The 27,862-nt window shown below is 37.2% G+C and overlaps 1 long non-coding RNA gene across 1 annotated transcript in view; it reads right to left on the reverse strand.

Annotated features, from left to right (window-relative positions):
- LOC148056082 (uncharacterized) overlaps nt 1-27,862 on the reverse strand; it is a 65,254-nt gene that overhangs the window by 14,669 nt on the left and 22,723 nt on the right. The window contains exon 2 of the long non-coding RNA XR_015704083.1: nt 7,081-7,197. This is a non-coding gene — a long non-coding RNA (uncharacterized LOC148056082). The remainder of the gene's footprint in view (nt 1-7,080; nt 7,198-27,862) is intronic.

A 27,862-nucleotide genomic window follows, 5' to 3' on the forward strand; every position in this document is an offset into this window, starting at 1 on the left:
AAGAGTACAAAGCAAATGATCACACAATAAGTCCAATATAGCTTTGAAGCAGGCATAATCACAGCAGAGCTAAGCTAACCTGGATGCTGATTTCTTTTTCAAGGAAGATCACTTTGAGCAGTGAGTAGTAGGGAGCCCTGCTTCCCACATGGATTGCCAGAGCAGCGGGAGAGTGCTCTGGGGCAGTGCTGAAAACTCTCTTCTGTGTTCATAGTTCTGCTCTTCAAGTCTTAAACTGAGCAAACTGCATAAGAAAAGCTCCCTAACTCATATGGGGTGCAAGCCCTTCTCTGTGGTGTGAAAATTTGGGGGGTTTTGATGAAATTAACTTCTGAGGTATCACTAATTAGTGGAGCAAGACTTGTACAACATCTGCCCGTATACATTTTTGTTATCAAGATGACTACGAACAGTTTCTGACACTCAGATTCTCTGGTGTAGCTCAACTAAATTGTTAAAATATAGACATATTTAACTATATTTTATAAGTTTTTGAATGCTACTTGCACATTGTATCATTTCATAGGCAGAAAGTAGAGCCACATTTTTAAATACATGTCATTTTGTAACTCCTTTGTTACCTGCCTAGAAGTTTAGCCAGAGAAATGGAAAACAACAAGAACAGTGGTAGTACTGTAATGGTCCTGCCTTGCAGCTGGGATGCTGTTATGATAAATCTTAACCAAACAAGATGAACTAACTCCAAGCAGCTTCGATCTCTTTCTAGCTGTTAAATTTCTCCCTATTCATACATCGGAACTTGTGCAAATTCTGGAGCATAAAAGATTTAACATTTAAGGCAGAAGAACCAATTCTCATATGTTCCACTTAGTGATAAAACAAGCTTTCTCTATGCTTCTTTTCAATTCCATATTATAAATTTTCTTTTCAATCCAATCAGTCTTCAGCTGTGGTAGAAACCAAGAAAACGAGCCCTCGGGCCACTGCAAGCATTGTAAAGGTAGGATATGATTTTTAGTTGCAGGCAGCTTTTATTTGGAACATTTTCTCCCATTTGGAAAAAGTACTGCAGAAGGAGACAGGCCTGCGGATCTCATCAATTATAAAGCACTCTTATTTACAGGTAGCACAGATTGCACAGTCAGGCTTTGCTTGAGGTGCTAGGGAAAAGTGGAAATATAATGTTTTTAAACTGGACATTCATATCAATGCGAACAAGGACAATATAAGCATGCACTACTGAAAAATACAGACGTAAGCATTCAGCCCTCTCACCTTTTAATTTGCTAAAAAGGTAATTAGCAAAGACAATTATGAGACAAAGGCAATTTATTTTATGGATAATTGCATGCATTTCTAGTATGAGTAGATTTAGAGTGGTTCACAAAAGTATTAAAGCCATTCATCTCATAAGATTATTTCCTGACTATTCAAGGTTTCTTTTCCCACTCAGTAGTCTCAGCTTTGCCAAATGATATCCAGTGGAAATTTGTACCCATACTTTGGGCACCATGGCATAGCAGTTACAAAACCCAGAGGAAATTATCTAAAACTACGTATTACATTATACTGCACGAGATGTTTTTGTAAGCAGCAACACAGTTCAGCATTAGCTCAGCCATCTATTGCCATGGCAGCTTTCCCTGTCACTTAAAAGGAAAATGTAACAGATGAAACAAGATACCTCCTTTGGAGTTTGTACCATTTAAGAGAGTTTTAAACTTACTGCATGACCAAAACAGCACTGATAACACACTGATGTTCCAGCTTTTGCTGAACAGTGTTTGCTCAGCATGGAGGCCTTCTCTGTTTCTCACTCTGCCCCCCAGTGAATAGATTGGGGGATGCAGAATAAACTGGGAGGGACACAACTGGGCAGATAACCTGAACTAACCAAAGATATATTCCACATCATATAATGTCATGCTCAGCAACAGAAAGGAAAGGAAGGGATTTTAGAGGGGTTATCCATCTTTTCCTCAAGAACTGGCTGGGCGTTGGTCTATCCATGGGAGGTGGTGAATGACTGCCTTTTCATCATTTATTTTGTTGTTTTCTTTGCTCTTCTTCCACTTATCCTTCACTTATTAAACAAATTTTTACGTTTGTTTTTTTTTATCTTGACCCCCAAGTTTTCTTGATTTTATTTTTCCTTTCCTCTTTTGTGTCACTGGGGGGGTGGGGGGGGTGAGTGAGCGAGCAGCTATGTGGTGCTTAGCTGCCCACCAGGGTTAGCCCACAACACTAAGCATTGAAAAAAAATAAAAATTAATAGATGAATGACCCAAAGGGCTGAAACAGGTAGATTTGGTACGAACTGCTAGCGTCTAATTGTAGAGAAAGACCATAGCAACGTTCCAAGGAGCCGTAGGTAAAGAAAACACATGGGGAGAGAACGCAAAGAAAATTGGAATGACAAATGTGCCAAGGTAGATTGGTTACTGATGTATTTGGGAGGTAGCTTGTCAGTGTGGTGCTATGATAATAAATAAATAATACTATATTACATTTATGCAGTGCCCTTCAGTGACAGGCCAAGGTGCTTCTCCAGGTGAAACACAGATAGCAGCAGCAAAACACTGCTGGCACATCAATGCTTTTTCAACACTGATGTAAAAATGCCCCAGTAGAACTGATTTAAGTTCAAAACTATTTAAAAAATTAGGCAAGCCATTATCATGGGAAATAAACAGAACCTGCTCTTGACAACTTCAAATTAGAATTAAAAAACATGCAAGGGGAAAAAAGGCTTGTAGAAGTCAGTAGCAGTAACAGCCAAGATCAGAGGTGATCAAAGCAATGACCAAATGGATGTTTATGCAGTTATGCATGTAATAGTGTAATGAACTAATTTAATATAACAGCTTTCATGCTCCAGGTATTTCCTAAGGAATAGATGCAATAGCTTTAATCCATATTAAATACAAACACAAGGGCTCAGAGTCAGGCAACAGTGTAGCAGAGAGTAAAAAAGAAGTTGAAACCACACAACATAACAAGTCCACGCTCATTAGCATTCAGCTGTTATAAAAACATGCCTTGGAGTAGGAGTTCAGAGTCCAGGTTCAACTCAAGAGGTTTACTGATACTGTCCACAGTTTTAGACTCCAGAATTCTTGATTCCACTTGAAAAAGAATTACAAAAAAAGAATCCACAATGGTTGACTTAAGCAGCATACTTGTAATTATTTTTCTGCAAAGGCTGGAGGCACAAATGATACCAAAGCCCTTCATTTGCCAAACTACCTCCAACGACACACATTACACTTGTACAACATTCAGTTACGTAAAGTCAGGATGTTTTCATCAACACTCTCCATCTAGCAATATAGCTATTTCAGTAGAGTTTTGTAATATAAGGTAGATACAACTCTCCAGGATATGTCAAAACCCTCAGAAATATAAACCAATGCATAGATGAAAAGAAGTCAGGTTGATTCTTTGAAGGGAAAACTGCCTACAATTTGTGATTTATTTAAGACCATGAGCTATGTGCCATGAGTGAGGGCTGTCAGCACACAATGGCCTGACTGCGTAGGAAAGGAAGAAGACTGGGAGTGCATCAGGGCTCTGGCGCTCAAGGCAGGATGGATGAGTCCTTCATTTAGTCTATTTAATACACATCTATTTTATCTGATCGCTTTTGATTAGTGCTGCAGTTCACTTTGTACTTCGACTAGGGAACTCTGATAAATGCAAATGGGGTGAAAAAGTGAATGATAAAGGTCACAAGAACAAAAAATGAATTTCAATAAATCAAGCAATATGAAAAAGATATTAATTAACATCTCAAGTTCTTCTGATCCCACTACTTTTCCAACTAGTCAAGGCAGGAATGGAATTCAGGGAAACTGAAATCTCTTAAAGCAGTTTTCTTCTCCTTTTCTTCTCAGTTTGCAAAACTGTTTATTTTAAACAAAGTAGCTAAGGAGACAGATACAAACGGTAGACAGCTTTTTATTATGCTACCTTATTGTTCTTTTTCCCCTAGATTTGTTGATTGAGTATCTACAAAACAATTGGAACAAATAATTTTCAAATCGTTCATTACGTATGAACTATTCCCTCAGACTAGCTGGTAAACATTAGTCATGTTGTCTGACAGATCACCCAGCATCATACAACATTGTTCCTGCCCTTGTACAGAATAACTGAGACATTTGAAGTGGGAGGATAAGAAACGGCTAAGGGGTTTTTTTGTAGAAATACCATTCACTGTTAAGATTAAGCAGCTTTGGGGATTTACAAAAATTGATGAATAATGCATATCACAGATATCAAATAGTGGGACTGTATGGATCACAGCAGACCAAACTTAGCGGTTTACTTTCCACAAGTTACCCATTATTGTTTCCCCCCCTCCTTGTTCTGACAAGCAGTAAAGTAAAATTAAACCCTTGGCAGAGTAGTTTACACAAACCCACTTTAGATTCCTCAGAAAGATGAATTTCACTTAACGCTACATGTCATGCACAGCTTACAACTTTACAGCTTTACAATAAAGAATAATCTCTCTTAGTTGAGCTAGACTTAACCCCAAAAAGAAAAGTTATAAATTTTTACTCTTTTCTCCCCCCGAGTTTCAAAGCATTGAATTGCAGACAATCCAAGGGCAGTAGACCACACAGATTCTAATACTAACCGTCCAAACTAAGATGTCTTTGGTCAAGATTTCCTTTTATACTCATCTCTAAGCATATCCACTCCACACCACTACACTGAGAGATTCTGCACTACTTTACTTTTGACTAGCCCGTTTCTGGAGGGCTGAGACCCATTAATATAAGAGCAGTAGCTGCTACTCCTTAACCATTGCTAAGATGACAGAGATACTCTGTTGCTAGTGAAACAGAATCACATTGGCAGTCTTTTATCAGATGCTTCAAGTTTGTCTCATTTCCTTTGAATTTGAAAAGCGCAGAAGTTGTCATTCTGCCAGTCCTATTACATTATCACATGAATATTATCACCCAACAATTACACACAGGGCTGAGCTATTTTGTTTCCTCTGTATTTGATATGGAAGCTACTGCTTCCTCTGTATTTGACGTGTGAATATTCATGTGAAATTTGAAAATTCAAAGCAGCCTAATATAATAGAAGTACACAAATTCAAACATCTTACACTCTGGTTTGGATTCATTCCACCCATCTGAGAAATTAAAGCAGACAGTCACCTTCCAGTTCCCTCCAAAGTCAATGGAGGGAGAGAAATCCAGAGGGCAACTCTTCACATCAAAATTTCATTGAAAAGAACATATGCTCCATCAAGTTAATGAAAAAAAGACTGATACCTCGATGATCTTAAGGGTCTTTTCCAACATAAATGATTCTGTAATTCTATAAAACATTGCATAAAATCTCAACTTTGCAATTTGGATTTCAGGAAAATTGCAGACCTGGCCTTTCAGCAGAAGGTTAACCCTGGGCAGGGCGTTGCCTCCATGTACGGTGTCTAACATCCTTTGGGAAATGAACTGTTTGCTGAGATTTGACACATAATCACGCCATACACTTTGCCCAGGTGACACCCCATATTTCAACAATAAAAAGCGACTTGGGAGGGATCCATTCAAACTGAGAATGTTTATTACACCCTAAGGGCTCTCCTGGGAAGTCAGAATAGGCCTGCCTCCTAACAGAATGTGAAACTCAGTAGGCTGTATCTTAACACATTAACACTACTTTCATGCATTTTCTTTTTTAGAAATCCTACCCACCTGAAAGCCGATTGAGGATATCCAGTTTGATTTTGCCGAAGGCACTAGGTGGCACTGTGTTCTGTCTTTTGTGGCACTGTTCACCCTCAATTTGCTAAAATCTGCCTGGGTTTCACCAATTTATGTTCTCTTCCCAATCGCTGCTTGCATCTTTTTTACTAAAACATTCTTCAGCACTCATCATTACACTTTGCCATCCATCTCTCAGCTTTTTCAATCCATCAAAATGGACGGTGCTGTTGAACTCAACATCATATTTATTTTTAAAATTATGTTTGCCTGCCTAAAAACATGGCTTTCCTCTAGTTCCATTTAGAATGGAAAGTTCATCGTTTCCATTTAGAATGGAAAAGAAAAAAAAAATTGCAGCGCTGATTGCTCAACATCACAACAAAGAAAGCAGAAACACCCCAGTCCTATACAAAGACTCATTGGCAGTCTTTTCTTCTAAGGCTGCACCAGGAATGTTATTAGAATGCAGGACTGAATGTTAGAACTGTAAATCTACACTTTTAGTTACTTGCTTTCACCCTTACCATGCGGTTTCTGCCTAAAAGCTTACACAATCCTTCCTGTCTTTTGTTATTATTGTAACGGTCAGATCAACAGGCCGTAAGCAAAAAGGTGATGAACACATAATGTGTATTTATACACACAAATACAGAGAATGAAGGAGGTTTTGCTCAGGAGAGCTTTTAATCCATTAAACTGTCTGCTCAACAATGAAGCAAGCAGATTAGAAGGAAAAGCAAGTCTCCTGATTTCCACCCTATTACCCGACCTTGTTGCCCACATACAAATTTAGGACAACAGAACTTCTTTTTAACTGGATCTTATTACTCTTTTTTGAGGTGTGTCTGCATTAAACTTTTCTTTGCTTGTATATTATCTTAGCATGAGGCTAGATGTCTTTGGAAGCTATGCTGATCTGTAAATATTTAATCAAAGAGAGCTTTAGTCTCTGAAAATAAAAGCATGTATGTATAGCATGCATGCTTTAAAGATAGTAAAAAGAATTACAAATGGAGCTTACCTCTAACAGATAATGTTCAACTTGCGGGCATTTATCACTAAGTTTTACTTTTGATTTCTTCCCATGTGTGTTGACAAAGAACAATTTTCAGTCAAATTAGCATTCAGTCCTGATGTACAAAGGCAACACGTTCTCACCAAACACGCAACACACGGACACACACGCACTTTCAATCTGAGTTGCACATACAGCAAACCTGCCCAACATATTGGTTACCGCGTAATTTCCAGGTCCAGAAAGATCAGGCAGAAGTAAAAAACAACTCTGGAACAGCTACTGCTCAAAATAAAACACTGTCTGAAAGTTGTGTAGTATACCCATCAGAGTACAGGAGTGAAAAACAAATGGTCTAAACGGTGTTCCAACCTGTGTCGTCGAGCTGCGGGTTGATCTTAGGAAAGTCATTGCTCCTTTCTCTCTGGTCAGTCCCCTACTCTCTGGTCCTTTCAAATTACAGCTGGAATTATATCTCCTGAAGTGTACCTACAGCATGCAATATAAAAAAAGGTTGTAATAGCAGTAAAGACTCCTTAGGTACTATCCTAACTATGTTAATATGCCTAAAACAACTTTGCATACTGATTCCAATTCTGGAAAACACCTGATTGCTTACCACTCACTCCTAACTTACCTCTTTCAGCATTTCCTGCAGGTTTAAGACTTATCTTTTTACATATCAGTCATGGTTTCAGTAGTTTCGACTTTGTTATAACATTAACAAGTTTCTGAAGCCAATATACACTGAAATCTGGGCACGACAACCAAAGGAAATTAACCCGATGAAGCATAAAACAAAATTATATTGTTTGCTCATTTTAAGTCTGTCATGAAAGTTCATTCTGGGTGTAAAATATCAGGAATCTTTCAGAACTGAAATTGCTTCCTTAGAGCAACATGCTTACTGCTTCCATTGTACTGTCTATTAACTCCTGAGAGATGAAAAAGCCACCGTAACACAGTATAATGGCCAAAAACATCTTTGTTTTACAGAAATACAGAGCATGACTAGATATGAGTGCTTCTGAAGTGCAACTTTTGAAATTTAATTTTTGATGGAGCTAGAGTTCAAAAAGAGGAACCACACTTCACAACTGAAGGAAGACATTTGCGTTCAATTTTTCTACCTTTTGAAATTATGGAAAAATTAAAAGCCGTATTACTAATAAATCCTTATCACATTTTAATACGCTACCTGTATGTAGGGACAGTTTTTTTGTCTTGCAGCAAATGTGTGTTGTGCCTGCTATAGGGATTGCATACTATTTAGCACATACGATAGCAATGAGTGGGAATGCCTACAGTGCTGAAATTTTGAGAATATCCAGCCACCTAGTGACTTTCTACATATGAATCGGAGAACTGTAGGAATCTTTGCATGAAAGTCTTGGCACCCAGCATTGCTCATTAACAGATTTACCAATTTTCCACTCCTCAATAGGAATATTTTTTGGCACTTCTCTCTCTCTCTCTCTCGTATAAATTATTCCTAATTAATTAAAATGAAATTCTTAAGATGTGTGAGTTCATTAACTCCTTTAATGAGAAAGAACATTTTGGACCTTATTATTAGACTGTCATCAGTATCTGTTAGACAGTTAAATTAATAAAGTGATTATATTCAAATAACTCAGGCATTTGCATTTTATTTTTAACATTACATGTCTCTCTTGCTTGCTCTGAGATTGGGGAAATTTTGCTGGTCATGCAAAAGTACAGTCTGGATGGGTTTCAGTGGATGGCATGCCTGGACCTTTCAATGTATTTAGGGGTCAGAACAGCTGTGGTCTAGGAGAGGTCTGCTTCAGGTTTACTGGAGCCTCAAGGAATGATTCAAGCAAGCAAGTACAATACAGACATCCCTTGAAAATAAAGATATTGCGGTCCCTTTATTGTTACAAAGCAAAAAGCCTGCAAGAAAAGTAGAGAGAACGGACATTTTGTATCCTTGAAAGCATGAAGATAAAGCAGGACACCGCAATAATTTGCTCCCATACTGCACACTCTGTATACTACTGACAGGCTGTGAAAAATATCCATTGGCTAAAAGCAATATACAAGGTGGAACTAGAGCTCCAGATGTCTCCTATTCTTGTGAAAAGCCATGGGTGTTTTGTAATGATCTCATCATGCATCTCTCTCAAAAGTGATCCTCCAGCTATGCAGTAGCCCTTTAATGCTTTTCTGGGACACTGATCGAGTCAAGGCACACAGAAGAGACACACAACCTTAGTTCAAAAAGGGAAATGCTACTACTTTGAAAACCATAAGTCAGCCAGGTGAAAAAAAAAGACTGGTACCAGTTAAAACATTAATTTATATATCATCTTAACTCACAAAATCTAGATCTGATTTTTAATAACAGGTGTCTGCTTTATACATATCCTTGCAAATTGAAATGTCAAAACCAAAATTTTTGCTCCCAAACATTATTCAACAGACAATACAAGCATCTTGTTTCCCCCACCTCCTCAGCACTGAAGGAAAAAAAAAAAATCATGACTTTTCTTCCCTTTCTCATGTTTCTCAAGTCATAAACTTCACAAAAATCAATAATAATGAAAAATGAAAAAGACATATCCAGTCTGGCTCCTGCATGAACTGAATTATATTTTGAATTTTGTAATCTTTAAAGCCAAGCAAGGTAAACTGCTGCTTCTTAAGATGTTGTTAGATTTACCATAGCCACATGGAAAGAAACTACACGAATGAGATTTGTTGCTCAACAGACAAGTACAAAGGAGGAAAGTGGAAGTTTTTTTTCAATTTAATTAAGAAATGGTTCTGTGTCTCAGGCACTGGTGCCTTCTAGACAAGTGTACCTGATGAGGAATTTAAAGCACTGCTTCAACTAAGCCTGCTTCAGTTACAGAACTCAGACATTTACAGAGAGAAATTTAGCTGAAAAAATAGCGTGACACCTGTACAACTATTTAAATATGTATGCCACAGCTTCTTTCTTTCTTTGAGGCTTCAGTTAGCTGCACAATTGAATACCACAGCAGTTACATTAAGATTCATCCCAGAGATAATGATTGAAATTAAGTTATGCACGTCAGAGGTGTCATCATTTGGAAATAGTATTGGATACTTTGGCTTGAAACAATGCTGTCAATCACTATGAGAATACATAAGCTTTGTAAGAGCTCTCTTTAGGTAGAGCAGTGGAGGAATGCCCACGGAGGACAACCCCACCAGTACCGCTGCACTATACCCAGCTCTCACATAAACATCCATCCTACTTTCCATTCCACTGTTCATTCAATCATAGCAAAAAAAAAAAAAAAAAAAAAAAAAAAAATCACAGCTGATGCGTGTGGCAGGCCTGAAAAGTCTATTTCTGGTGAAGCTGTGAGAGAGGAGGGACCACGCAAGCATTGTGTTAGGCAATTCATACAAATCTAAAAAAATCCAGTGGACATCCTGGTAGTAAACACTTCTCAAAACACTTTTGAGTTCAGCTAGATGGTAGCTAAACAAAGATGAAGTCCAAACAAAACTGCAGCTCCTCAGGTATTCCAAATGTGGTACAGATGCAGAGTATGCCTCCAGAGATGGGAATCAAAACCCACAGGTAGACAGGAAGGGTTTTGAGTAAAATATGTAAACTAAGAGCAAAAAATGCCAATTTGCCATTCTGGAAGATTCTGACTAATGGAAGATTAACCCCAAGATAAGTGCACTTTAAACATTGCCTTGTTCTTCACAGTATAGTCATACAGTTGACCAGTAATCCAATTCAAATATTTACCAAAAATTCATGCAATCGCTATTCTAAAATGCAATATATTCTTCTCCTTGCACTAAAGCAAACCTCACCAGTTCAGTGACAGATCCACTTATACACAGTAAAAAAAAAAGAAAATTGTGTGTGTGTTGGCCTATTTATTTCTCCTCTCACTGGGATGCGCTATTTAAATCATTCATCCAATTACACGTTGGAAACAAAACTAACATAACATTGTGTGTACAGCACTACACCTTTGTTTTTCTGTGAGAAAAACACCAATAGTACACAGATGCAAATTTCCAAATACAGAAAGGAAATATTGTAACTGATAAAATTAAGTGAAACAAAATGTTTTTTTCCATAAAAGTGTTGCAGAGATACCTGGACAGAGAGCTGGTATCTTCCATACTAGCCTTTTGTGAAGTAGAAAGTCTATCTGCATTTAATAGCAAACCAGGGTGTTACCAATGACCTTACGTCGAAGTGAGAAGACATTCGGTTTCTGTACACTGAATTAATTACCTTTTTATTGAAAAACTGTTAAGTGTAATGATGTATCTATCTTTAACTACTCAATGATGATTAAGAATAGGCTGAAATTCTCCAACCTAACTAAAATTATGGCATGAGAAACCTGCTCTGATTTAAAATAACATTATATTTCACAAGGCTTTTAATGGGCAGCTTTAATTTATTGCTTAAAATAACTACAGTTCTTCAATTTATAATGCTATTCCTTGTTTCACCTGTGATATACTGCACGTTCTTATCTTCCTATGTGCATCAGCTGCCTTTATATTAGAGTTGTAACAAGCTTTACACAGTGTAAGTTACTGAGTTACATGCCTGCATCCAAACTGGATGCTACCATTCCTCTTCAGCAGGTGAGAATGATCTAAATTTTCACCATAGCTTTTAAAGCACCAGAGAAAGTTACTTCAAATCCACTTTTCAAAAAGAACACCATACAGAAAAGCTGAAATACTTCAACCATTACTAAAAATTTGTGTTCTCCAAATGCTGAAGTCAGAGAAATATCAGGATTATCAAATCATCTGTGCCAGAGTATTTTACGAACACATCAGTGAAGAACTACTGGTTCAATTATAAAAATAGTGAATGCAACTCCCTTTGAAAATACAAGGCATCTCCAGAAATTTTATTTCAAAAAGGTAACTTCTTGGTGCTTTTGAAATGAAATATGAACAAAACATCAAAATGAAGTGCTTTCACATTTTCACTCTACCATCCCATTTTTTCTAGCACAATTTACAGAATTTAGCCCAAATTCTCAGGTAATTTTTAGTTTGCCCTGAATTTCTATTTATCACATTTAGTATTTCTCTTTTTTTTTTTCCCCCACAAATCCCAATCTGAAGTTCTCCTGACAAACATGATCTCTTTACACACATGGTGACATAAAAATAGGTCAGTAATAATATATGAATTCTTTCAAACACACTAATTACAGAAAGAAAAAGTACAACATAAAGGCTTCTCTTCTCATTTTCAACAACAGATCAGTTTAAATACTGCACATGAAACATTACCATTGGACTTGTTCAGCAAAGTCAGGTTAAGTGACTGTTTTTTCCCCAAAACAGATCCCATGGCATAACTGAGCTCTAGACATCCACAGGAGCTTGAACTCAGAAGACAGAAGACTGAAACTTTTAATACAAGTGGCTTGTAAGGAGTGCACATTTTATTTTAATTAAGTTATCCTGAAAATTAGGAGGAATTGTTTTACAAGTTTTGCAGCCTCGGGTTCTCTTTTGGTAGCATACTTAAAAATACACTTAGGTCCAAGATACCTAGAAAGAAATCTCTCAAGCACTTATTACCCTAGTATTTGAGTAATTCATAGTTACTATTGCTTTTCTGTCACAGGTGCAATAAGGCTACTATTTTTCTTTCACTACTTGAGCACTGGGGCACAGAAAGACTGACCACAACATTTTTAAAAAGCCCTTCAGAGCCCACATTTCAGTAAATGAAGCTAGGATTTAAATTATTCTTCAAAACAGCCTGATTTCTTCAAGGTCACGTACAAATATTATGATAGAACCAACAGAACAAGGAAATGTGTCTTCACAAGCCTCAAGCTAGTGCTTTTATCTCTGGGCCAAGAATTTTTCCATAATTAATGTCAAGAGGATGTAAGCACGTCCTCTGCTGAATAGGGAATCAACTTACTGAATCAAAATCTAAATCCAGAGTCCTGAAAACAGGGCCAACTATTTAATTTTTATTATTTTGTAGTACAAAGCAGCAAGAATGGCAATACATCGAATTGAATTCTGAGGCAAACAGAAAGTTGACGCTGCACAAATGAGTATTCAATTTTCTTTCCTCATCGCCATCCCTGAACATTACAGTACTTACACTGTATCATGTCCTATTATAAAGCACCTAAAGATGAAGTCATGAGGTAAACGCAAAGAACATAAATCATTACGTGCTTAAGCAGGATGTTAGGGAGACACTTAAAAGCATGTACCATACTCTATGAGAGATGGAGCTTTCAGGAGCAAAACTTGGGCATCCACTTCAGCAAAGCTGGCATTGCCCTGAGGTAACTAATTGAAATTAATATAGTTTGCATATACTGGACTTCCACCGCTATGGAAATCTACCTACTGAAATAAACTTCCTTCAGTCATTTCAATGAGCATCTACTTTCCGAGTCCTGAACTCCTCTCTGTTGTTATAGAAACCTTCAGGGATTTCTGAACATGTTTTGTGCAGGAAATTATTCAAAAAAGTTACATGAATTGCAGAGACAACAGCCACTTTGGTTTTGAATCCAACAGTGTGCATATATTACCATAATGCACACTCTGTGAGTATACAAGGCTGATACAGCAGTGAAAAATTAACCACTGATCAAACAAGGGCTGGTCCATACAGAGGAGATCTAAGCACGTGCACAAGCTGTATGTCATACCTAATTCCAATAACTTGCCAATTGTTGACAGCAAATTTAAAACACAGGCTTTCTGCTGTGCTATGTTAGAAAGAAAGGACACTGCACAAGATCCAGACAAAAATGTCAGGTTCTGAACTTGTTCAATAGTTTTCTTCCTGAGAAGGGAATGTACATGGATGCTCCTGTTTTGCAGGGTCTGCAGAACAGTATACTTCCAATTATATCCAAATGGAAGACACAAACAAAGGGAAAAGCCCTCAGTGACAAAAACTAGGACAGCCATTGTATCTTTTACATTCAAACGCCACCCTTCTATTCATTAATCATTAAATTTCAGTTTATATAAACAGCAAATGACAATAAAGATCACCAGGAGAGTTCTGCGTTTCTAATCATTATGCTCCATACTAGTATATCAGTGGACTATACTGCTTTGTATGGAGTTCTCTCTCCAGGGATGTGATTTTAATTTCTGAAGTTCTTCCTGACAGAGAACCTTTCCTGACAGAGAGAAGTTCAAGGTACAGAGTTATAAGCTGCAGACACAAAGGAGAGCAAAGGAAGGCAGTAGTGAACTGAACAGTATCTGCACTTATCTGTACTCCTGCTTCTTTAGGGATTGCTATATTTTCTTTTCCAAAGTGACTTAGATGATTCAGTTTAGAAAGAATTGTTACAATTTTTTTAAACACAATTTTTCTTGGCAAAAAATGATGGCTGTGGCCTACACTCCCAACAGGAAACCACAGACTAACTTGCATTGGAAATTTCACAGCTAATGATAACATCAGGCCACACAGTATGTTTTGTATGTTTTGTGTTTCTGTCTCTTGTGAACCCATTTGCCAAAACAACTCTGCATTTTGCTGTCTCTAGCCATTTGCTGCTTTCCTTCAGAGTCTTTCCTTATGCTAGAAAGCTTATCTTCCGTAGCAGTTATCAATGTAGCAGAAAACTAGTATACTGTAGTTTTCATACAGATTTAAAATAAAAGAGAAATTTGATCAACAGAACATCAGCACAAATTAAGGCACAGTAAAAAATATCCCTAACGTTTAGGACAGATCCAAAACAATTATCTCTAAAATAGCTTAAAGGGATTATAAATATGCATTTCAGGAGGCAGGAGATTTAACACTGAATAAAAGGAAGATGCTGAACCCTCCTTTTTGGGCTCTGAATTGTGTTCCAAAAAACACAAAGTGAAGAGTCAAATAACTGTGAATAGAGCATAGAGATTACTTTGCTTAGCAGGAAACAGTCAACAATTCTATATCTGCATTATGAGCCATTAACTGAGAAGCAGCCTTGTAGGTTCAGAAAGATGTTAATGGAACAGCTGCCAGATAACAGGATGGCTGCAGAAATATATATTTTGCCATTTGTTACGTTGATGTCACGGTGTGCATCTGCCTGCAGATCAGCCTGATCCAAAGACCACCAAAGCGCACAGTAATCTTCTCAGTGACTTATACAGCATTGGTGCAGGCTCTAGACAAATTTAAATCGAGACTGGTAACCTCTAGATAGATGCTGCTAAATCCTGTTAAAATAGATTTAATTAGCCTTAATAACCTGAATTTGTCCTTAATGTGTTAGATAAGTTGTGCTGTTCCAGAGTTCACTGTGGTGACTTAATACTGTAGTGGCTTAATACTGTGGTATTAAAGTAGCTTTCTTCTCTGCTTAACACAATGCCATAATCCTTTACTAAGATCATTGGCATGGCTGTACGTCAAAGACATAATGGTTATATATTATTAGACAAAGTCTTATAATGTTAGATTTGGCAAAAGCAGTTTCTAGTGCTTAAGTAAAGAGGTTCAGCCATATACTCCATCAATGAATTCTTGGCATCATGCTTTGTGTAAAAATGTTTTTCATTTATTTGCAGTTTCTTTACATTCATTTGATTAAGTGTTTATTATTCAGTATGCAAAGGGCAATTAAAAGAGCACTTTAGCTGTCTTGTGGGCTATTACATATTGAGAAACAATGCTATACAGACACCTCTATCCAAATTGTCATCATCTTTCTACTTACTACAATGTTTAAACCTAACAACATCTTCTCTCCAATTTCTATATTTTAACTCCATATTTTAACTTGTCAGCATCTCTTCTCCGCCCAGTGCTGCATTAGCTACCACTGGAGAACAGCTGCTGCATCATCTTTGTTATTATCATCTCTGATGGAACAGATATCATAGTCCGACAATGGGCAATATAATTTAAATAACAGGTAACAATACCACCTTCTGGATGTGATACGCATCAACGACTAATGCTATGCATACCTTTTTTCTAAACAGAAAAGTAATCTGAGAACCATGAGCACTGTACAAAGAAAGATCCTATTTCCTTGCTTCCAGAAGTCCTCTATGGGGAATGATAATATGGGGATATCAGCTGTATGAGGAAATGTAAGACAAGACAAGTGAGAATACACAGCTGATTGCGTTCTGTGCATGAGCAAATGGATGAAGCATGCAGTAGCATAGAAAAAAAAGACACTGTAAGAATGAAAACCAGGACAGCATTGAGGACATTGTTAGTATCCACATACTATTCTTTCAGAGTGACAAATAAGATCTTGTTAAATCTTATTACACAAACCATCTTCTAAATCACATTATGAGTGCCTTAGTTTGCAATTGGAGTCTCCCCAGCCATCACTAAGCCTTGTAACTGTCACAACTTGCTCTGTGTGAAGTCCATCCCTCCATCCCTGTTCTGTCCCTTTCTTCTCCCCCACTTTCCCCAGTTCTTCGACTATGAAGACCTGTAGTTCTCTCGAGTTAGGTGCAGCACCTTCACCAACACTGTAGTTTTCTCTCACTAGCAATGGTCTACAATAATCCTTAGACATATCTACTCTGTTTTCATTTTTCTCAGTGAACTAATACCAGATACACCAGAAATCACTGTTAGTATCACTGATGGGATATTTTTTTTTTTATAAGTCTAAATTCTTCTAGGTTGTCCATATTCACATTTATAACTTGAATTACAACATGGGGGAAAATGCTTGAGGTTTCATTTAAAACAACCAACAACAAAACCCAGCTTCAATTAAGACCTGCAGTAATTCCTAACCAATACCTTTCTGAGCTCCAGTCCCTTTTCAGCATTTCATGGTACTACACGAGCACATGTTAACTCCTGCAGTATTTACTGAATGGAGCAGCAGAGCGTTTCAGTTTCCTACTTCCAAGCAGGCTGCCCTGACAGTATTTTGTAACTATGCCATCTTTCCTTTGTTTCTAAAACAGAGCCCTTCAGCACCTACTTAAGTCTCTGTTTATTTGGAGATTTTTTTTTTTACTTTTTTTTTTTTTTACTCTTTTATTTAAAATCTCCAGCAATCTCCTGAGATCACATATGTTTTTGCTAAAATAAAGTACTTTTGCAAGCTATCATGCATAGTCACGCTTACCAAAACTTTTGTGGAGATACTATTCATACCCTTCATAGCAAATGTTCAGGTTAGCAGAGTTCTCTTCAGATTGTATTCCAGCCTGCCCTTTGCATGTAGTACACAAACCTGCATACGTAAAGACTTCTGCAAACACGTTCCCTATGCACACATAAACTAGTGGCATTCTACAGACATTATTCAAAGTAAAGTAGCTTCTATTTTAATCAACAGAGCTTTATCAACAAAGAGACACTGCTTTTTTAAAATTGGTTGTTAGTAACATAATGTTTAATTTCATAAAAGCTTTAAAATCTAAATTCCTATTCAATTCTATCAGATATCCAGGTAGAAGGGAACCTCTTTAAGAGGTTTTTTGGTGCTTTAGGAACTTAGAGATTATATGGTCCAAACAATGAAGAGTCAGCTCCCAAATCATGCCTAACATTAAGTAATTAAGATTATGCCTAACAATCTTTCAAAAGATCTTTATACCAAAATTTTGAACTCTTTTGAAACTCATTCTGTGTACTGAACAGTTGTGTTTAAAGCATACAGAAACAAGTAATGTAAACCACATTCTATACGCATCCAACATGACTAAAATAGAGGCCAGAGAATTATATTTCTATACATATTAGAAATGACCTTGTTGAAAAATCAACAGAAAATGACACTTCATATGGAATTCTAAACTGCGCAGAAACCAAATGAACAGCTCTTTTATATAAAGTGCATTCTACAGAACACTCTAAATTGGACAGCCATATTGGCTTTTATCTCTATTTTATAATTCTTTATAATTTAATTTTTTATAATGTAATTTACTACATATACTGTATAATGAATATATAATAACTTATCTACAATTATATAATTTATTTAAAATATATAATAATGAAATATTATAAAGAATTAAGTTATAAAGAATCATATTATCATTCTTCTAAAGGCATGCAGAATGATTGCATCTAGATGTGGAAAGTATCTGACACAAGATTTCTTTTTACAAAATTCACTGTTCTACCTATGGGACTCCACCAGCAGTGAGACTCGGTCAGTCCAGCACGAGGGAAAATAAATTAGGCCCCACTAGAGATATTACCAGCTCTCTGTTCAGACACACACAGAGTCCTATTACACCATTCCTTGTTGTTTATTCATTATTGTATCTATTCTGGCATCAATAACAATGATTATAATGATACATTATTCTTACTACATAGAGAGTCCAAAGAGAGATTGCAACTGAGAGAAAAGCAACTTAACAGAAAGGAGAAAATGTTTACTGCATCAGTGAAAATTTCTGTTTTAAAGTCACTAAAAAATAACTTTAAGCAAGTTCAAATTATGTTACTAAAGTCAAGACTCACACTGAAGCTGACTTTGGTCTTTTATTTGGTCACCTTCCTTCCACTGAATTTAAAAGAAATACTCCTAACCAATACTTCTCATGGCTTCAGAAGAGGTGGCCATGCTAATATACACTCACTATACTAAATTTCTCAGTTGGTAAAACCTCTAGTCAGCTTCATATTTTATATTTTACAGGCTGCAACAGTCTTACCTCCCAGACTAAAAGGCTGCTCATGCTAATAAGCATGCACTTAAACGGTATATTGTAACAGATCCAAACGTCTACATGCCTAGACATCAAATGCAAATCAAGACTCCTGTGAAAGCCACAAAAAAGCTAATGCTTTAAAAATAGCTATCAACATTAGGAAATGCTTAGATAATAAGAGAGATTTACACAGCTAGATTAGGACTTTAAACGTTCCAAAGAGATCATTTACTTTCTATGTATTAAAATCCTATTATAAAGGAAATTAACAGGAAAGTACTAAGAATGCTAAATCTCAAAAGCAAAGCATTGCAAAGCATACAAATCAGCATGAAGTTAAGAGGAACTCCTGCACAATCTGACAAAAGAACGTGGTTATTTTTCTTCTGACACAGCATGCTGAAATAGCCCAGTGAAAGGCTGGCCCAGAGCTAGGGCAAGGAAAGAAGATAAGTGCTCTCCCTGGAGAGAGAGCGAGCCAGCCACCCCTTTTCAACACCACACAGTAGTGCGAAGCTGTACTTACTGACTGAGCCAGAGTAAGTCAAATTTACACAGCTAGTCTTCCTTACTGGAGCAAATACCTTGTAGCCATTTCACAACCACAGATAAAGCCATCTGCATCATCCCTTTATTTTCTCAGTGGTTCTCAGAGTAGGACCTCCTGCAATACGTGAATTCCCCTGAATTCAAAGATCCCAGAACAGCCTTAGGATCAGCCTGTCTCTGGGGGAATTAATGAGAAGTATATGGGGAACAGAATTTAACAACAGATGACAGTGTGAAAGCAAATGCTTTAATTCCTTTTTTGATCTGATACAATGACTAAAGCAAGCAGCATCAACCACAAAAGAAGAACTCAGACAACAGCAGGCAAACCATGGGAAAAAGAGGACTTAAACAAGGTGCAGCGGTGTTTTCAGATTTTAAACAGTAAAAACAAAAAGGAGCTAAACTCCTGGCTTTTAAAAAAAACTAGACAAAGAGCTAAATATTATATTTATAACAATATTACCAAGCAACCAAAACCTGTCTTCCATATGACAACGGAACTGGAAAACAGACCCCAAAAAAACAAAGAAAGCAGTGTTATAAATCTACCAATCCCTCAATATAAGATGAAGAAAAGAGGGAATAGGGTGTGCTCCTTCATTGACAAACATCTCTTTGAAAGTTGTGCTTTAAAGATGTCGGACAAGAAGTAAAAGAAGAAAAATCAGTAATCTAAGAAATGTTTCCATTGGAGATGTAACTCTTCCAAGATATGCAGATCCAGGTTCAATCTCAGGGACAAATATTTTGGTGTATATCATTCTTGCACTTGGTGAGATCGGGGCTACCATGACGGGAACAAAGAGGTAAGACTGCACAAGTTCTTTGGGAATTTCTCCTTCTAAGGGTCTCGGGTAGCGTAGGAAGAAAAACAAGAACAAAAAACCCCTGAACTTTCAGGCTAACAAATATAAAACAAAAATAAAAACCTATAGTCTGATGAGTATTCAGGGATCTTGGTGACATCAATAATGCTACATGAGAGGAACTGCAGACTCATGGCTCTGTTTCCTTATGATAGTGCTCGAGTATGGTCCTTCCCCCATCCCTCACTCAATAACAGGCTTCTGAAGATGTCTATAGAGAAGAGTTTTCAACAGAATTATGTATAGTGTCTTGTGAAAGTCTCCATACTCTTCCTTCGTCATGGAAAACCTATGGATTCTGTCAAGGTTAGAGCCTCATCTGACTCAGTCTCGACTTGCTAAGGCTCTCGATTACCTCTTCTAGCATTTTTCTTTCTGTAAAATCAAATGACAGAAAAAATCTGTTGCCCGAGATCTCTTCTGAAAAATTCGATAACTAAGGGAGGGTTGTTTCATGTAGGGTCTCAGCTTCAGCTGTTTACCTGTTTCAGATGTTCAGAGAAACTAATGTTTTCAGAGTTTTACTCTAGAATCCAACACAACAGTTTTCTATCAGAGTATGAGGTACTTAACTTGGACTACAGTGTGGTTTTATAGTAGTTTTAATAGTTTAGAACAATGTTTGGCAAAGGCACTAATTATAATTAGATGGCTTCTTCAGCCAATCATTGCATATAACTGTATGCGCAGAATGTTTAGCCCAACTGAGCCCTCATTTCAGACAGAACCTCTTCTGTAAGAGCAACATGCAAATTTTCTGGCTTACAACCACAGTAACACAGAGTAAGCAATTACCTAGACCGTGTATAGCAAAAAGCCAACTAGCATAAAGTCACATAAAGCCAAGCTGAGAAAATATAGAGTTAATTTTAAGAAGATATGGAAGCCTTGTATGGAGTCATTGCTTTTTAAACATCAACCAATGATTAAGTTGAAACGCTTGTCCTACATGTTTTTGGGTGAAAGGAAGAAGACAAAAATATTAGAGCACTAAGGCTCCAGTAGGTTCAAAGTTCTGAGATATTCCCTACAGCAGACTTTTTATATTGAACTATGAACACAGCATTTCTTGCTTTGATTGCCTTAAATATAATAAAAAGAATAATTGCCACTTGAAGATTTTCAGTAATTCTCATTTCAGCGTAATTAGATGTAGTGATTAGAATATCTTTTCTATTGCATTGCAGTTCTTCCTTAGCGCCAAAGAACAGTGATACAAGACATTTCCATAATTATCTTCAGTTAAAGGAGGAGCACAACTTAACACAAGACTTGCCATTGCTTCCACTGGAGCTTCTGCAACCTCCTGCATAATACTCTGTAGCGTTGTGCAAGGATTTTGCAAACAGTTTGTGCCACTTCATTATCTGTAGAATTTATTCTATTAAACACAATCTTTTCAAACAACTTATCCACAGGCACTTTTAGCTGATCACAAGTTCCCTCAGGGAAAGATCTCCTTGACGTCCCAAAGACCAAGAGTCATGCTTCAGATATTAACTGCTTCTAGACTGCCCGCCTCAGCCATCAAGTTTCAAGCACAGACAGGACAGGTTCGGCTTCCGATCATTTCCTGAGTTGAGAAATGGATCTCTGCATCTTAATACATCACAAATGTTTGAAGTGTCATTAGCATTTTGAGTTAATAAGAATACTCCTAGGAACTCCACTAAAATATTTGTTATAAAGTTCTCATTTATCAACATCTATGAACATTTAGCTTCCAATTTCTTGGACCATTAATCCAAGTTTTCTTAATAAGCTATGCCAAAAAAGTTACCAGGAAAAAGTAATTTATAGAATGATTTTTGCTTACTAACTTTTTTAGAATAGAAACAATGTCAGCACATGAATTATATGCCAATAAAGCAATATACTTGAATAACTTTCCAGTCACATATTGGAAGAAAACAATTTCGGCTTAAAGAAATATGGATGAGTTCTTTACTCTTTGACTCTCACTGAATGTAGCTAAATGACAATGATGCTCTTGATCAAGGTCTAAATTATATTTTGATTTATGTGTTCTGTATCTTCCATCCTAGGACTGCATAATAACAAAGCATACACTGTTTCTCACAGATCTTTCTTTCTTTCCTCTTGATAATACTGTTGCTAATTTGTTCAGCAATTGATCTCCATCTCCATCCAACTCATTTAGCATTGTGATAGCAATAACTGTTTCACCCTGACAGCTAATACAAAGCAACAAAATCCCTAACCTAGTTATAGTGGAGATTTTGCTACTAGGGGAGCTAGGTGCAAAAACTGTATTCAAAAACTTTGAGCATTTTAAGTGTGTGCCGAGACCTACAATGGGAGACCTAAGCTGCCCTTTCAGTCTGTAACCACAGAGCAAATGCAGTGAGAGAAGTTTTCACTTCCGCTGCACGCTCTTTGAGTGATCTTCAGCCAGTAGCCCAGTTTCTGTGCATCTATTATTCTTCTGTAAAGCAGGGATAACAAGTATTTCTCCTTTCTCCCTAGTGCTATGTGGCATGAACTTTCATACCTTTTTCGTTTCTCAGTACTTGTACTTACTGAATACCCAGTTCCTGGTACTGCAAAACTCAGCTGTCATGGGGCGAGAGGGGGAGAGAAGAGTTTGATGCTTCACATTATGGTCTGATGTTTCAAAAAAAGAAAATACAGCAAGAATTTGTCTGGGAGGTGAGGGAAGGAGGTGGAAGCTTCTTATATCGAGCCAGTCACATGGTTAGAGGTTGACACATTTCTATTCCATGGCGACTACAGTTTTTTTTCAAACATACATGAGACAGCAGTAAGTCTACACCAGGGTCTGTACTACCATTGCAATAGTGCTAATATATCCAAGACAAGTAATTTAGAGCTAAATATTTACTAAAAATCCTGGATATGCTCTGTAACATATACTACTGCAATCTTGGCAGGTATAGTTCAGCTAGTCTAAAGACAGCTGAGTTTTACTCACATGAGCTGTGATGACTATCTCTAAATTATTTGAGACAGGGACTGTTTGCTGCTATCATGCTTTTTTGCAAAGCATGAACTGATATGGCTCCTTTCTTAGTTCATATATCTGGTTTGTACTACAATATAAATAACATGGGTTTGGTGCAGATATTTTGGGGAGTCTAATGTAGCTTTTCCCCAAACCTAATTTCCTAAACACGTCAGATTAAATACATACATTAGGTGCAACATGTGTGGCAAAAAAAGAAAAAAAAAAAAAAAATGTATTCCCTTCCCCTCCCCTGCCCTTTTTTCCCCATTCGACTGCTGAATTATCATGAGCTGTCTCAGATTGTATCTAATTTCTATCGTTGAGTCATTTGCAAGTATGGGCTCCATTTCCAGACTGAATAAGACTTCCAGCAGACATTATATAAACCAATTGTCTGTAGAGAAAATATATTGAAGGATGACCACATTTGTGTGAATTTTCCTCGAGCATGCAAAAAAGAATTGAGGAAATCATCCTTTATCCAGAACAGCAATTATGTACATTCTTACCTCCCCACAATAAGATTTTAAACCTAGTCTAAATTTCAGTGATTTCCTGAATCCAGGCAAGCCCTCTACTTTTGCTAGTCAATTCACCATTGGAATTTTTTTTTTTAAATTCACATTTATACAGCTACACATTGGAAATTGTTTCAAGAGACATTTGTGCCAGTGCAAAAGCATTCAAAAATCATTTTAAGAGGCATTCCATACTCAGACCAGGAATGGAAAACAAAACAGAGAGCTGAATGCTCTTTAAGTTCTTTTGCAAGAGGACTCCGTTTCAATGAAAGTCAAGTCTAACAGTGAAAATGGAGACTACTGTTGGGACATGTCAATTGTTTAAAATAAAACTAAGCAGCCTACCTCCTAATTGCAGGTAGATAACCTGGCACAGAGGAGGACATCTTGCTGTGAAATCTTTTTAATGGAAACTGGGAAATAATTTCAAAGGGAAAATGTTATGTTAAAAAGACAGAAAGATACTCTGAAATTCTCTAACTGCCACTTCCAAGTTGGTTTAGCCTTTACTAATTAGAGTTGATGATTCTAATAACTTCACCACTTTCTCCATTTTTTCCTACGTTGTGTATAAGAAGCTGCTGAAAAATAGCTGTTTAGATAACAAGTGAAATGCTCTATCTAGCAAACTGTCGCAAGACATTTATGGTTCAAGAAGGTCAGGATGAATATATCCTGTTAAATCAACTCAAAATAAATCTCTGCTCTCTTACATCACTCACTCATTACTCATCATTTAACTCTATTCCAGTTTGCTTTGCTTTTAAGAAAAGTTTCTTTGTAGCTGACATTAGTCAGGAAACTCCATAAACGCTGACTGATCTCACTCTTTAGTCATGATTTGCTCTCTTTTTTAATAACAATAATTTATTCACCGAGTTTCTGTACTTTTTAAAGGTCTGCTATTTATTTCCAATTTCTCAGATATTGCAAAGTATTCCGCAATCTTTGCGCAAGGCCCTTTTCATTGTATGTGTGATTCAAAGCAGCTGGCTACTGACATTCACACAGTAAATCATAAATCAGATTTCTTTTCAGACAGATAACATAAATGAGCCGATCAGCATGATGCTAAGTTTTAATACAATAGTTTTAAAGATTTAACAGATATTTAATTCGAATCATCACTCAAGCCCAGTGTGCTTTTGGCAAACGTGTATACCAGCCTGGAATATTCACGCCTGGTCCTTCACGAGGCTACATCTGTACACTTAGCTCAGAGCACGAGGGAGACTACAAAACATTTATGGATACATGAGCCTGTGCCACACACGTCCTTTTGCTAGCAGGGATGAGCTGGCTCTGCCACAGGACTGAGCTGGCTGGAAGCCGTATGAACGTACTGAAGGACAGCACGCAGCCCAGCAGCATGCTGCTCTTCTACAGGCTTTATTTGTTCAGACTCAGCTCAGCACTAACTGTGGCCCCATAGCGTTTTGTAGAGCAGGGGGGCGGGGGGGAGAGCTTCCATCTGGCTGCAAATGCAGATCTAATGTACAAAGGACGAGGATCAGACTTCAGCTCATGCCTCCTCATAGCCATTCACTCGCTCCTGATTGTACCCTGCAGATTTGTAGAGGCTGAATGTGGACAAAGGAATAGAAATGCTTAATGCTACGGAGAAAGCCCAGAACAAGGATCCTGCCATCCCTTCAAAGTTTACACTACACAAGCTTTGGTCAAACATGAGCTCCAGGACTCAACACAGGAACCACTGTATGAAGTGCAATAAGCTGAGCTCTCCAGATTAGACAGGTGATCTAATTGCTACTAGAAGGAGATGCTGCAAAACTGGCAGAGACTGTGACACAGCTTGTTTCAGAAGATTTGGATTGGATTTTCTCACCAGACTTAGAAAGGGTCAAACTTTTTCTTGAGAACATTATGTACCAGCATTCCTAGGCCAAATGCAAGCATCACAGGTAAGCATGCCCAGCACTCATCTGTAGGAACACCTTTTATTGCCAGCTAAACAAAACAAAACCCCACAATGTTCCATTTCCTTACCACTAAGTTACGAGTATTAACAGGAAATAAAGATATTCTTTCCAGTCATCACTGGGAACTCTGGTCATGTCAGAACTACCCACCAATAGATTGCTAGAGCATGTGTGACCTGAGCAAAACACTTCAGTAGAGTAAGCTACTTCATGAAGTGGGTGTTTTTAATTTAAGATTCTGAATTTCCAGGGAAAAAAGTGTCAGTGTGAGCTGAAGCACCTTTCTCATAAATCTTTAAACCCTTCCTGAGAAGAACTTGGTTTTCTTTATGTGAATCTTCTATCACTTGAAAAAATGGCTTTTTGTGCATTTACAAACAACAAACAAACCCATTTTCACAATTTGAGGAGAATGGAAAAAGTGAAAGAAATAGCATAACGTCTCACTTCTCATAGTGAAAAAATAAACTTAACACAAACAATATTTTGTTTCCCATTCCTAAATGGGCTACAGCTATTCAATGATGAGTATCTTTATGAGTAGTCTGTGCACTTAAAGTTGTTTAACTTCTGACTGTGTGGATGAATGAAACAAAAACCTCAACAGTAAGAAAGGAATATTTCATATCCGTACAGTGCTTTTTCCTGTGCCTTGCTGAGAAGGTTCACCCAAGGTAGCATCACTCTAGCTAAACTTTATTCTTATATCTACTACTGGTCACTGTCGGAGAAAGGACATTGGACCAGGCAAACATTTAGATTAGTTCATATTCATAAAACCCAAAATAAAGTGGAAGCGGTGCCTCCTTTTCTTCCTTCCCCTACACAAAGCACTAATGAAAGCTAAATCCTCCAGGCTTTACTTATATTTACACATGCAAAGAGTGAAAGAAATTTAATTAAGTCAGATGAAGTATAAAAAGCAAGAAAGACTACTGTCTTTCTTGTTACTGCAGCTTTTTTCAGCAAGAGATCAAAATACCTCCTAAAAAGAAAAGCACTTCACATAAGTACTGTCTGTTTTATTGTCTAAACCAGGGCTTTTTGTTGTGCATCTCTCTAATTTTTACTGTATTAAAAAATACATTTTAATGTCCTAACTTGTGCTAGCACCATTCTGGGAGAAGTTTCTAATGTAGCTCCCACCTAAGTTCCGCAATCAGCTCCCATGACTAGACCAATCAACAATTTTTTTTTTTCTCTTTTGTATCATTAAATATGAGACTCCTTCCCATTGTTTCCAAGAAGCTTTCTTAGAACTGCTTCAGAAATGTCCCTATATCAGCTGCCTCACATGTGATGAGATAATCAACTCTTCCGTGAGACTTCCTTTATTTGCATTTTAATATGCTCATCAACCTGATTAGGGAATGGGGATCCAAATTCTCTAGAGGACAGTATGCTCACTGCAAAGTACTGTATTTGACTGCTATAATCCAAGAAGGTTTAAATACTATATTCTGAATCAGCCAATGACTAAATCTTTTTTCCCACAGGCTCCTTACATCCACCTTCTGTGTCAATCAAGCATTCATATTCTTCAGATATTGTCACTAAACCAGCCAACCTTGTATTTATATAGTTCACACTTAGCAATTTGAACCCGATACTTACGGAGATTTTTGTGTTTCCAAAATCCTAGACTCTCAGGAAAACGGGCTAGAAGTCTGGCAAGGTCTACTCAGACATTTATTGCTCTTAAGTTTGCTGCATTTAGGAAATTAGCAGTGAACTGACAGAGCAGGTATGCACTCCTTGCATAGTAATTTTGGTTGCCAAATTAATTCCACAAGTAGCTGTATTTGTATCTGTTGGATTTAGGAGCTGATACACAGCTTGTGTGTAAAAATCACCTACTTTCTAAAAAAATTTTTTCCAGGTTGTCTAAATAGATCTTTGCTAAAGCTAAGATGACAAAATGCAGAGCAGACAACAAATGGAAAAGTCTGCTCTGTTTTAGAAGATGCCTGGAGTCTCCACTCCTCTACCAGAAGTTTCCAAGGTAGAAAAAAAATGTGACTGTCATGGCACTACAAAGCTTCAAGAACAGCTGGTTTTGTTTTCTGAAAATGCCAGTGTAACAAAGCTCTGTGGTCTCTACCTCATGATGCCCACTATTTGAGGAACCTCACAAGACTACTGAGTAGCACAGTAGCTTCAGGGTGCATAGCATATGTCTTAAAAAGTGTTGGTTGCACTATGGTTGTAATTCAGCAATACTTATCCCTCTCATAATATTCTACCAATTAACATATCTCAAAAAGCTAAACACTCATGATAAATCTCTAGGAAATAACAAACTTTTCAATTGAAAAGTCACCTTTGGAGCACTGTGACCATCATGAAGGCAAGAATGATAATTTTACATGCTCTGTACAGGCACAGGAACTCTATTGTCATTTTCAGAAAAAAATTTTGCAACTCCAATTTAGGATCTAACTTTTCAGAGGAGTTGATGAGCTTGAAAGGGAGAGACCATGCAGTTTAAAACCAGAGCAAACCTTTTCATTCCTTCTGTCACTTTTTGTTCCTTACACTCCTGCCCCTAGGAGCATTTAATTAATATTATTTTTCAAAAAATTGTTCCAACTTCAGAGTAACCATCCAAATATGTCAGACAAAAGCCAGGCAGACCATTGTATTCCTCTT

Source organism: Nipponia nippon, unplaced genomic scaffold (genome assembly GCF_047370975.1).
Source record: "Nipponia nippon isolate SJK-2023a ecotype South Korea unplaced genomic scaffold, ASM4737097v1 scaffold_18, whole genome shotgun sequence".
In the NCBI taxonomy this organism is placed as follows: Eukaryota; Metazoa; Chordata; class Aves; order Pelecaniformes; family Threskiornithidae; genus Nipponia; species Nipponia nippon.